Below are 10,755 nucleotides of genomic sequence, written 5' to 3'. Positions count from 1 at the left end.
GACGTCCTCAACCAGAAGTTTTTCCAGGCAGGACCCCATACACAGTATTTTCTCTGTAGGAAAAGGGGCTGTAAGAAGAGAGATGCATTTTTATCTCAGGCCAAGGGGAAGCGGATCCACTTCTCAGGCACTGTGGTGAGGACTTGGGGTGGTTGGGGTCGGGGTGGGGCATACTCCTCCTTATTACTTCCTGTGCTCAGACCACAGCCCTCAGAGGGGCTTAGAAGATTTAAGGGACATGAAGAGCCAGCCAAAGAGCCACAGACGAGGGAGAGGAGAGGGACAGAAATAGATGCACACAGAAAGATGACGACAGAGAAATACATACAGAGAGGGAGATAGACAGAGCCAGTGAGAGACAGAAATAGCCAGTTACCAAGAGAGACAGAAAGATTACAAAGATAGACACAGGAAGAGAGAGAGGGAAAGAGAGAAAGAGATGAGGGAGACATCATAATCATAGCAAATACTTATATCACACTTATTATGCGAGAGGAAGTAGAAGAGATGATGAGATTCGGAGAAAAAGAGTCACAGGAGAGATGGAGGAAGAAAGTGTGAGAACAGCAAGATAAAGGGCAGAAGATGGGGGAGAGGAGGAAAAGGAGGACCAGATGAGAAGGGCAGCTCTCCTGAGTCTCTGTGTGTGTGTTTGGGAGAGAGAGACAGAGGGAGAGGGAGGAGAGTGAAGGCAGCTCTTCCTGTCCTCCCAGGGAGCTGACAGAGGCCCTCATTAGTAGCTGCAGGACTTGAACAGAAGGGAGGAGAAAAGGCAACCGAAAGAAAACCGGAGAGTGTCCCTGTTTGGTGTGGATTTGCTGCAAAGGGCAAACTCATTTGCAAGGATGACAGATCTCAAATTAAAAAAAAAAAAAAAAAAAAAATCCCTCCAAACCCCCATGGCTTAAACCAGGGAGCATGAAAAAGTATGAGAAGGTTGGCAGCGCCCTCGTGCTGGGAGCACACAGTGGGGACTTGGCCCAGTTGCCCTCTGGGCAGAGGGCTGGGCTGTCAGGATACAGAAATCACGCCCAGGCCCAGAGCTTTCCATCCCCACTCCAGGGGGGAGGGAAGCAACAGCCACAAAATGACAGGGACGCCCAGAGTCCCGCTCCGCTCTATTGTTATCACACGGATTTCTAGTGCAAAAATAACAATAATTGCTCCCTTGTACTTAGCATTTATTATATGCCAAAGGCAGCGCTGAATTTTTTCATGCATTATCTCATTTAGTCCTTACATAGCCAAATGAGGTAACAGCTCCCATTTCACAGAGGAGGACCATGTCTGTCAGAGCATATTCTTAACTACTCTGATACGGGTAACAACAATGTTGAAGGAATTTTAAAAGAAAAATATGCCCATATCTCCACATTTCTTTATACATGTAACCAATTTCTTTACATTTTTATAATAAACTCATATTCTATATTTTCATTTTTTTCACATACATGTCATCACTCTCATTATCATTATTACTGTATCGCCCCCCCCTTGCCTTGGACTGAAAGGAAGACACTCTGCATGGAAATGATTGTCGTACATCACGTCCCTTGGGATCTGTGTTACATCCATGTGTACCCAGTGAACGTTTGCTGAGTACTTTGATGTGTCAAGCACTGTGCCGGGTCCTGGAGTAAGTACAAAGCCCCTGCTCAGCCCAGTGTGAGAGACAGAGAATGCAAAATCTCATTTGCATGACTCATTTATTTGTAGAAAGCACTTATTTGCATAACACACTCATTTGCATACCTGAGATGACCTCTGCACCAGCCCAGGAGGCAGAGCCTGGTCCAGGTTCCAGGATGATGAGAATGATGGTGAGAACTTGACCCAAGGTTGTCTTTACTTTTGTTTCCCCCTGAAGCAGCCAACAACAAGCAGCAAAAGGGACACAGACAAAGATGCAGCAGGGAAAACAGGGTTCCCAGAGCCTTGGCCCAGTGCTCTGTGGTCCTGGCAGCTGATGCGGATTTCAGACCACCAGGATGCAGGAGGGTGGAACTGCTGCCTCATTGCTTGGGAACTCCCAGCCTCATCAGCCACCAGAAGCATTAGGTGTGTCTCAAAAAGGCAGAAATCCTGCCACTCAGCCTGGAATGTCAAGGTTCTAGGCCACCACTGTGCAATGGAACCTTGTGCGATGCTGGACGTGTTCTCCATGTGTCCTGTACATAATGGTAGTCTGTAGGTGCATGTGACTGCCAAGCATCCATAAGTGGCTGATGTGCCTGCGGAAACAGATTTTTAATTCTATTTAATTTAAACTAATTTAATTTAATATTGTTATTGTTTAATTATATTTTAATTTTTGTGGGTGCATAGTAGGTGTATGTCTTTATGGGGTACATGAGATGTTTTCATACAAGCCTGCAATGTGAAATAAGCACATCATGGAGAATGGGGTATCCATCCCCTCAAGCATTTATCCTTTGAGTTACAAACATTCCAGTTACACTCCTAGAGTTATTTTAAAATGTACAATTAAGTTATTATTGACTATAGTCACCCTGTTGTGCTATCAAATAGTAGGTCTTGTTCATTCTTTCTACTTTTTTATACCCACCTCCCCGCCTCCAGCCCCTGACTACCCTTCCCAGCCTCTGGTAACCATCCTTTTAGTCTCTATGTCTATGTCCATGAGTTCAATTGTTTCGATTTTTAGATCCCACAAATAAGTGAGAACATGAGATGTTTGTCTTTCTGTGCCTATCTGATTTCACTTAACATAATGTCCTCCAGGCCGGGCGCGGTGGCTCAAGCCTGTAATCCCAGCACTTTGGGAGGCCGAGACGGGCGGATCACCAGGTCAGGAGATCGAGACCATCCTGGCGAACCCGGTGAAACCCCGTCTCTACTAAAAAAATACAAAAAACTAGCCGGGCGAGGTGGCGGGCGCCTGTAGTCCCAGCTACTCGGGAGGCTGAGGCAGGAGAATGGCGTGAACCCGGGAGGCGGAGCTTGCAGTGAGCTGAGATCCGGCCACTGCACTCCAGCCTGGGTGACAGAGCGAGATCCCGTCTCAAAAAAAAAAAAAACATAATGTCCTCCAGTTCCATCCATGTTGTTGCAAACGACAGGATCTCATTCTTTTTTATGGCTGATTAGTACTCCATTAAGTATTAATATATGTACCATATTTTTTCTTTTTCTTTTTTTTTTTGTTTCTGGAGACAAAATCTTGCTCTATTCCCCAGGCTGGAGTGCAGTGGCGTGATCTCAGCTCACTGCAATCTCTACCTCCTGCGCTCAAGCGATTCTCATGCCTCAGCCTCCTGACTGGCTGGGATTACAGGCACCCGCCACCACGCCCAGCTAATTTTTGTATTTTTAGTAGAGATGGAGTTTCACCATGCTGGCCAGGCTGGTCTTGAACTCCTTACCTCAGGAGATCCACCTGTCTTGGCCTCCCAAAGTGCTGGGATTACAGGCGTGAGCCACCATGCCTGGTCTATGTACCATATTTTCCTTATCCATTCATCTGTTGATGGATGCTTAGGTTGCTCCCAAATCTTAGCCATTGTAAACACTGTTGCAACAAACATAGGAGTGCAGATATCTCTTCTACACACTGATTTCCTTTCTTGTGAGTATATACCAAGCAGTGGGATTGCTGGATCCTATGGTAGCCCAAGTTGTATTGTTTTGAGGAACCTCCAAACTGTTCTCCATAGTACTAAATGCTAACTAATTAAAAATCATATGTAAACAGTAACATGTGACTACTGGCTACCATATTGGACAGTATAAATCTAGACTGTGGATTCCGGGCTAGCCAGCTCTGGGACAGTCTTTCTGCCCCTGAGTCTGTGCTGCAGGCAGGGCCCACAAGTTTCTATCCATCTATCTATCACAGGAACTCTTTGAGAAGACCCGGCTTGTGTCCTTATGCATATATGCATCCTTGGTTTCCACAGCAGTTTGACTTCCCTATGCCTTGCATGTAGGTGGGCGGGGGGCAGAGAAAAACAGCTGCTTGCATCAAGCAGGTTTTTTTCTTGCAACCAAGCCAACTCAGGCTGATTTAAGCAGGATATACACTCATTACAAGGACATCGAGAGGATCACATATTCAGCAGGAGGGCAGAAGAACTAAGTTCAGGCTCCTACGGACTGGACAGTGGCTTGGGTCAAGTGAGGAGGTCACAGTCTCCATTGCTGATACTGCTAGCTCCAGTCACTGGATGCCCCCATTTACTGTGCTGCTGCACGTGCTGCCCTAAAAAGATTATCCTTCTGCAGCCACTGCCAGCACCCTTGTCATGGTTATAACTCGGGGGCGATGTGTCTGTTTGGTGGTGACTGAGCCATCTGGCCACCTGCTAGCTGCAAAGGAGGCTAGAAAAGCAAGTAGCTGCCACTTTCAGCCTCTATAATGGGAGGCAAGATCTGCCTTAGCTCAGGGAATTCCACAAAGCCAAGGAGCGGGCTCAGATGCTCAGCGATGGTGCGAATGAATATTCATTCATGACTACTGCATAAACTCATTCAAATCTCCATTGAGCAAGCGAGAACTGCATCCTGAATCCTCTAGATTCCGGAAAGCCTATTGTGAATGTAGGCAGGCTAACAGGAAACTAGAGCCAAGGCCCATTGTATTGGCCACCCTGTGGAACTGCCCTTCCCAAAGGGCATGGTGATGTGGTGCCATAGGTGGACAGAAAGGATGTTATATGACACAGCCCCGTGAAACATACGTCTATCCTAAGAACAATGTCCATGACATGTTGAGGACATTGTTCATGACCCTGCACAGGGTCCTTTTTATGAGAAACGATGAGTGAAGTTGCTCTTAGGCCTCAGAACTGGAAAAGTCATGCCTTGGCTGACCAGCTGTGAACAGCGTGAATCAAGGAACTGATAGGCACCAGCTTCGGGTTGGCTGCTGGAAAGCTGAGGGCTAAAGCCATGGCCCACCAAGAAGACCCCAGAGTAGATATTTTACATACATTTTTCGTATTTCCTTTTGCCCTGATCTTGGCACCAACTTTCAAGTGAGTGATTTATTTTAAAGTTCAGTTATAGGTTTGTAATGCACCTCAGCTCCTTTTTGGGGCAAGTCAAAAAACAAACAAACAAACAAAAAAAACATAATAGTATCAGCCCATAAGTATGCCAACAGGTCATTTCAACATGCCGGAGATGCAGATGGGCCAGTGGGCTCTCTGCCTGGAGAGATGGGGACTCTGAGGCTGTGGAAAACTGCGAGGGCACCCTTTGGAGGCTGAAGAGGTGAATGTTCATTCATGAAGAGGACAAGGCAAGGGAGACCCTTCCAAGCATCAGGAGCAAAACCAATATTGACGTTTGGTTTTCAGCCCTTTTTTCCTAACATTCCCTGCTGCAGTCTGGAGGTGGGGTTTTAACACCCAGGTTCCTGGATGGTTTTCTCTGACTCACATTTGTGCCTTCCACATTTTTCCAATTGTAGGGGGGCTGGAGCAGAGTGGGAGAGGACTCTGGTGCTAAATTAAGAGGCTATTTTCTGGCCCCACTTCGATCCCATCTGCCCCATTTGGCTTCCATCCCCACGACAGGTGGGCCTGGCACAGCAGCTCAGGCCTTTCAGTTAATTGTGGGCGGCTCTGAAAAGGCCTGTTCACTCACTTAGGAAAGAAACACCCAAATAAATCCACCCCCTTTGGTGGATTTAGCAGCCAAAGTAGCTTTCTAGAGAGCAAATGGTGCCAGACCAATTTAATTTCCTTGTCTGATAGAATGAAAGAGCACACAGATAAGGAAACAAGCAATAGATGCAATCTCCCGGGCTGCACAACAGCTGCAATGCTGCCCGACGGATATCCTCATCAGGCGAGCAAAATGGCAGGGTCACAGTGGGGTGAGATACAGAGGAGTCAAGCAGCACTTGATGGGCCAAATGCCTGAGGACCTGGAGCCCTGGGTGGAACCTAGGCTCTGGGGCCAAGGATTGAGGTGCAGTGTTTCAAAGATCCTCCTGAGACTGAAGGGTTCCTTTAGTTTACAATTTGGTGACCTTCCTGATGAGCTTCAAGCAAGGTGCAGAGGATCTCTCATGGGAGGGGGTGGTGTGGCTGCAAGGCCCCTTGGTGGTGGGAAGCTTTACTGGGCTATGGAGCCACGGCTGTCCTGAGAAGGGGCTCCTCTTCCCCGGGCCTGGCACCTTTTGTGTGAAACAGCATTTTATGTTTTAAAGAGCCTGGTCTCGGGTGTCTTGGGTGTCAGGCAGATACTGAGATTGGGGTGCCATCTTTGATTCTTCTTATTAGCTGGGTGTGCTCAGACGCGTCACTTACCCTTTCCAGACTTCAGTTTGTCTGTGCAATGGGAATAATTCTGTGCACCTTGTTGTACACCGAGCGTTAGAGGTTGAAATGAGTGTAAAATGCACAGTGCCTGGCACTCAGTAGGCACCAATGTCTTTCCTTTTCCCTCCTACACTCATGCTTCCCAGTGCACCCCAAATGGTTCATGCCCAATGAAACACCACTGGTTACATTAGCCCAGATATAACATTGTCATAAGGGGTCTATGTAATAAAATGAAAATCCCTCAGGGGCCCGGAGTCCCAGGACAGGAGCTGTGTAATGAGACATAATCAAATAAAAAGTAAAGCACACAGGAGCATAATCACAAATGAATATAGCCAGTTGGACTTTGTATTAGGGCACTCCAGAGAAACAGAATCAATGGGAGGTGCGGATAGAAGGGGAAATCTATTTTAAGAGATTTGCTCAGGAGGTTATAGAGGCTGGCAAGTTGAAAATCTGCCAGGTGGGTCACCAGGCTGGAGACCCAGGGAAGAAGTCATGCGGCAGCTGAAGTCGGAAGGCTGTCTGCTAGCAGTATGCATTCTCGCTTGAAGGAGGTCAGTATTTGTTCTATGAAAGTCTTTGACTGACTGGATAAGGCCCACCCACATTGTGGCAGGCAATCTGCTTTACTTGAAGTCCTCCCATTAGAATGTGAATCTCATCCAAAAACATCCCACAGAAACATCCAGAATAATGTTTGACCAAACACCTGGGCACTACAGCACCCAGCCAATTTGACAAATTAACTATCTGCTCAGGGGAACCTCCTTTTAGTCCCCACCTCTTGCCCCACTGTGTTAGGGGATACCCTTCTCTGCTCCCAGGGCCTATAGTCTTCTTAGAGCCAAGGCTCATGGCCTACCCAGCTGCGTATCCTAGTGACTAGCAAAGGGCCAGGCACATAGTAAGTGCTTAAGTAATGCTTATTGAATGTACAAGAACTAAGAGAGTGCAGGTGCTTCATGATTTCACAGATAGCCCTTCTGTCATCTTCTTGAACTAGGAGGATGCAGGAGTCCTTAGCCTGTCCCCCAACATCTGGACTTAGCTCCACCCAGGTATATAAATGGCAGTGTGGAGACTACCCGCCAGCTTTCCCACTTACTGGCTGTGTGATTCAAGACAGCACACTTCACCACTGGGGCAAAGAGCAGCCACTCAACACACAACAGCTCTCATTCCGTAAAACCAGGATTAGCGAGAGAAATGCATGCCGGCAAAGTTGACCAGACAGTGGGTATTCTGACATACCCCCAGTAAAGTCTAGAGAATCTTTGGCCCAGGCTTAGGACAAAGCAAGACATGACAATGTTGGGGAGGACAATCAGGGCACTGTTATTTGAGTCTCTATAAAGCGTTGGACACATTTGATTCCATCACTAAATCATCACAACAACTTTCCAGGCAGGGAGGGCTTTTAAAAGTGTTTTGTGCCATGAGTCTATGGACCTCTCGTCAAATAATGTTTTCAACTGCATATAAAAAAATTATAAAGGAAACCAATTAATTTAAAATGCAGTTTTTATAAAATGAAAAAAAAACATGTGTGATATCATGGTGTAAGTGCCTCATTACTAATGCATTAAATATCTAGCAGCAAGTCTAAAAGCAACTGTAATTTTGAACTGGATGAATACAAATGATATTTGAAGTTATCTGTAACAACTGTAATGTAATATAGAAGTATGTGTGGTTTGTTCTGGTGACAAAGTCACAGGCTGCTAACAAATGTTGCTGACATTCATCATCAAAGAAAATGCTAAATTTTAGAAATTTGTGAAAAACAAAAGTGATTTTTTTTTTCCAATCCAAACCCGAAGACCCCCCTCTATTTCATTCACAATTTCCTTGCATGTCCATTATTAAGGTAAATCTTTCTATCCCCAATTTACAAATGAGGAAACAGGGGTTCAGAGAAGTTAAGCAACCTTTCAAAGATCACACAGTAAGTGAAAGAGCCAGGGCTCAAACTCAGAAGTGCTGTTTGCCGCCTAAAGTTTGCTCTGTTTTCACTATACACAGCCGTGCTTCTCAATCATGCTCACTTGTGAATTTGTTAAAATGCATATTCCTAGGCTCTACCACTCGAGGTTCTGACTCAGCAGGCCCGCGGCAGGGCCTGAAATTCTGCACTTCTGACCAGCTCTCTGATGATGCTGTGCTGCTGACCCTGGGACCACACCGAACTTCCCAGTCATGATTCGGGGCAACTCTATTCAAAGCAATGGGTCACCCGTCCTTGACTTCTGAGCGAGTGAAAGAGACGATCACTTTGGACAGTTGCACTGACAGTCAGAGAGCCTTCGCAGTCAGATGTGCTGGTGCAGGCTTGTTCTTACCACCCCGTTGGACTGTCTGTTTCCCCCTTTCCTTACCGTCGCTCTTTAAGCTGCCTGCTTTGATCATAATCCTTCTCCAGGCTGCCCTTTTGTTCTGTTTCACTTGGATAAAAGTGCTGTGGCAGAAGAAAAGCCCTCAGAGTGATTTGCCCTCAGTTAGGCCCTGGGGATGGCCTTGCCTGCAGCCCTTGGAGTGAGCTGAGAGGTCCCTTCCATGCTGTCCCAGGCCCTGACCCCTGCTGCCTCCCTGAGCTATGTTCCCGCAGAGCCCTTGCAGACAGGTGAGGCTCTCTACCAGGGCCTCACTCAGCCTGCATCTAGTTCAGGGATGCTCAACGTTGGCTGGATATGGAGAAATACTGTTGCCTGGCTCCCACCCCAGAAAGTCTGATGGTCTGGGGTGCTGCCTGGGCATTAGAACTTGTAAAAGCTACACAGGGGATTGTAAGAAACAGGCAAAGCAGAGGATCACTGGTTTAGTGAAAGGAATTGAATTGTGCACACATTTACGGAGCGCCAGCCATGTGTCAGGTACTATGTTCAGTGTGTGATACGCACCACTTTATTTCATTCTCACAGCAATCCTGTGAAGTAGGTGATATACTTCTATTTTACAGTAAATTGTCGAAAGCTGCACAATAAGTAAGTATATGACCTGGAATTTAAATCCACATTAGCCTTTCTCCAAAGTCTGAGTTCATGAAATCTGCTATTTCCCTGTGAAGAGGACATAAAAACGGCAACATTCTCTCTTACACCTAGGCCCGGGGTCTTCCTTTTAAATCAGTCTTTATTCTTTTTGCTGTGATCAAGTGTTTAGAAAACGTCACGGATCTGGAAATCCATCAGGCTGCACCTCAAGGAGGCTTGAAGATCTGCAAGGTCTTTTCCAGCTCCAGCTTTGGCTTCTGAAGTCTATTTGTCACAAAAGTGCCTCCTGTTCATTTCACTGGATGCCTCCTCTGGCGTCCTAAATGCAACATGACAAGTGACAAATGTTCTGAAAGGAAGGGAGGTCCTTGCACTACAATCATGTTGGAATGAATGAGTACCCCGAGCAGACTAAATAAATTACCCAGCATTCACTTTAAGCCAGGAGAGAAGTTTTCCGGAACTTAGGCTAAGAGTCTTAAGCTCCCTAAGAGTCTTAAGGCAGCAGGATAAGGGGGAAAGAGGAGACTATGGGGGTAGAAGACATGGGAGCAGATCCAATCCTACCCCTTCCTGACCATGTGGTTCTATGAAAAGTACTTATATTCTTGAACCCCTTCTTTGTGAAATAAATCTTGATATTTAATGCATTAATAATAAGCCATATACATTACTATATCACAAATGTTTTTCAGTTTTATAAAAAGTACTGTTTTAAAGTAATTGGTTTCCTGTGAAAATTTTTTTTGTTATGCATTTGAAAACAGACTCATAGCTAACTGGGTGTTGTAAGGATGAAAGAAATAATATAAAGAATGTTTGACACAAATATCAGGCACTCAGTAATGAACAGCTATTAATATTATCATACCTTGCTTTGCCACAAACCTGGCCAAAGGACTGTTTATTTTTTTTCTCTAAATGCTCTTGGATAAAGTTTTCAGCTGTTAAACATGTATTCTTATTTAGCCACAAGTATTGATAGTCAGTTATTTACTTTAATAAAAATATTCAAACTGCATTCCAGTGTTGTCGTAAAATACTTTGGTTCAATTTCCAATCTAGAGATGAGCATATTTGTCTACAGGCATTTCCTATAAGATCAATTCCTAAGGCTTTATGTGAATATATACTAGAAGAGACCCCAGAAAAAAAGAATATAGTTGAGGTTAAGATGTTGGAAATACTGGTAGTTACCCATTCTTTTAAAAATTCACTTGGAATATTTGTACAGTACTTGAAATAAAATAAAAGCAGTGGAGACAAAAAGATAGGCACTGAAAATGAGCAGTTTTTGAAAAGCTATCATGTACAGGCACTAAGCAGGCATGTCTGTATCTATGAAATCATTAAACTCTGAGGTATGTATTATCATACCCATTTTATGGGTCAGGAAATCAAAAGAGAGGTTACAAAACTTTCACAAGATGACTGTGCTAACAGAGTGGGTCAGGGATTCAAACTTAGGTCAG

The sequence above is a fragment of the Papio anubis genome, chromosome 15, assembly GCF_008728515.1.
Source record: "Papio anubis isolate 15944 chromosome 15, Panubis1.0, whole genome shotgun sequence".
NCBI lineage: Eukaryota > Metazoa > Chordata > Mammalia > Primates > Cercopithecidae > Papio > Papio anubis.
This window is presented reverse-complemented; position numbering follows the sequence as displayed.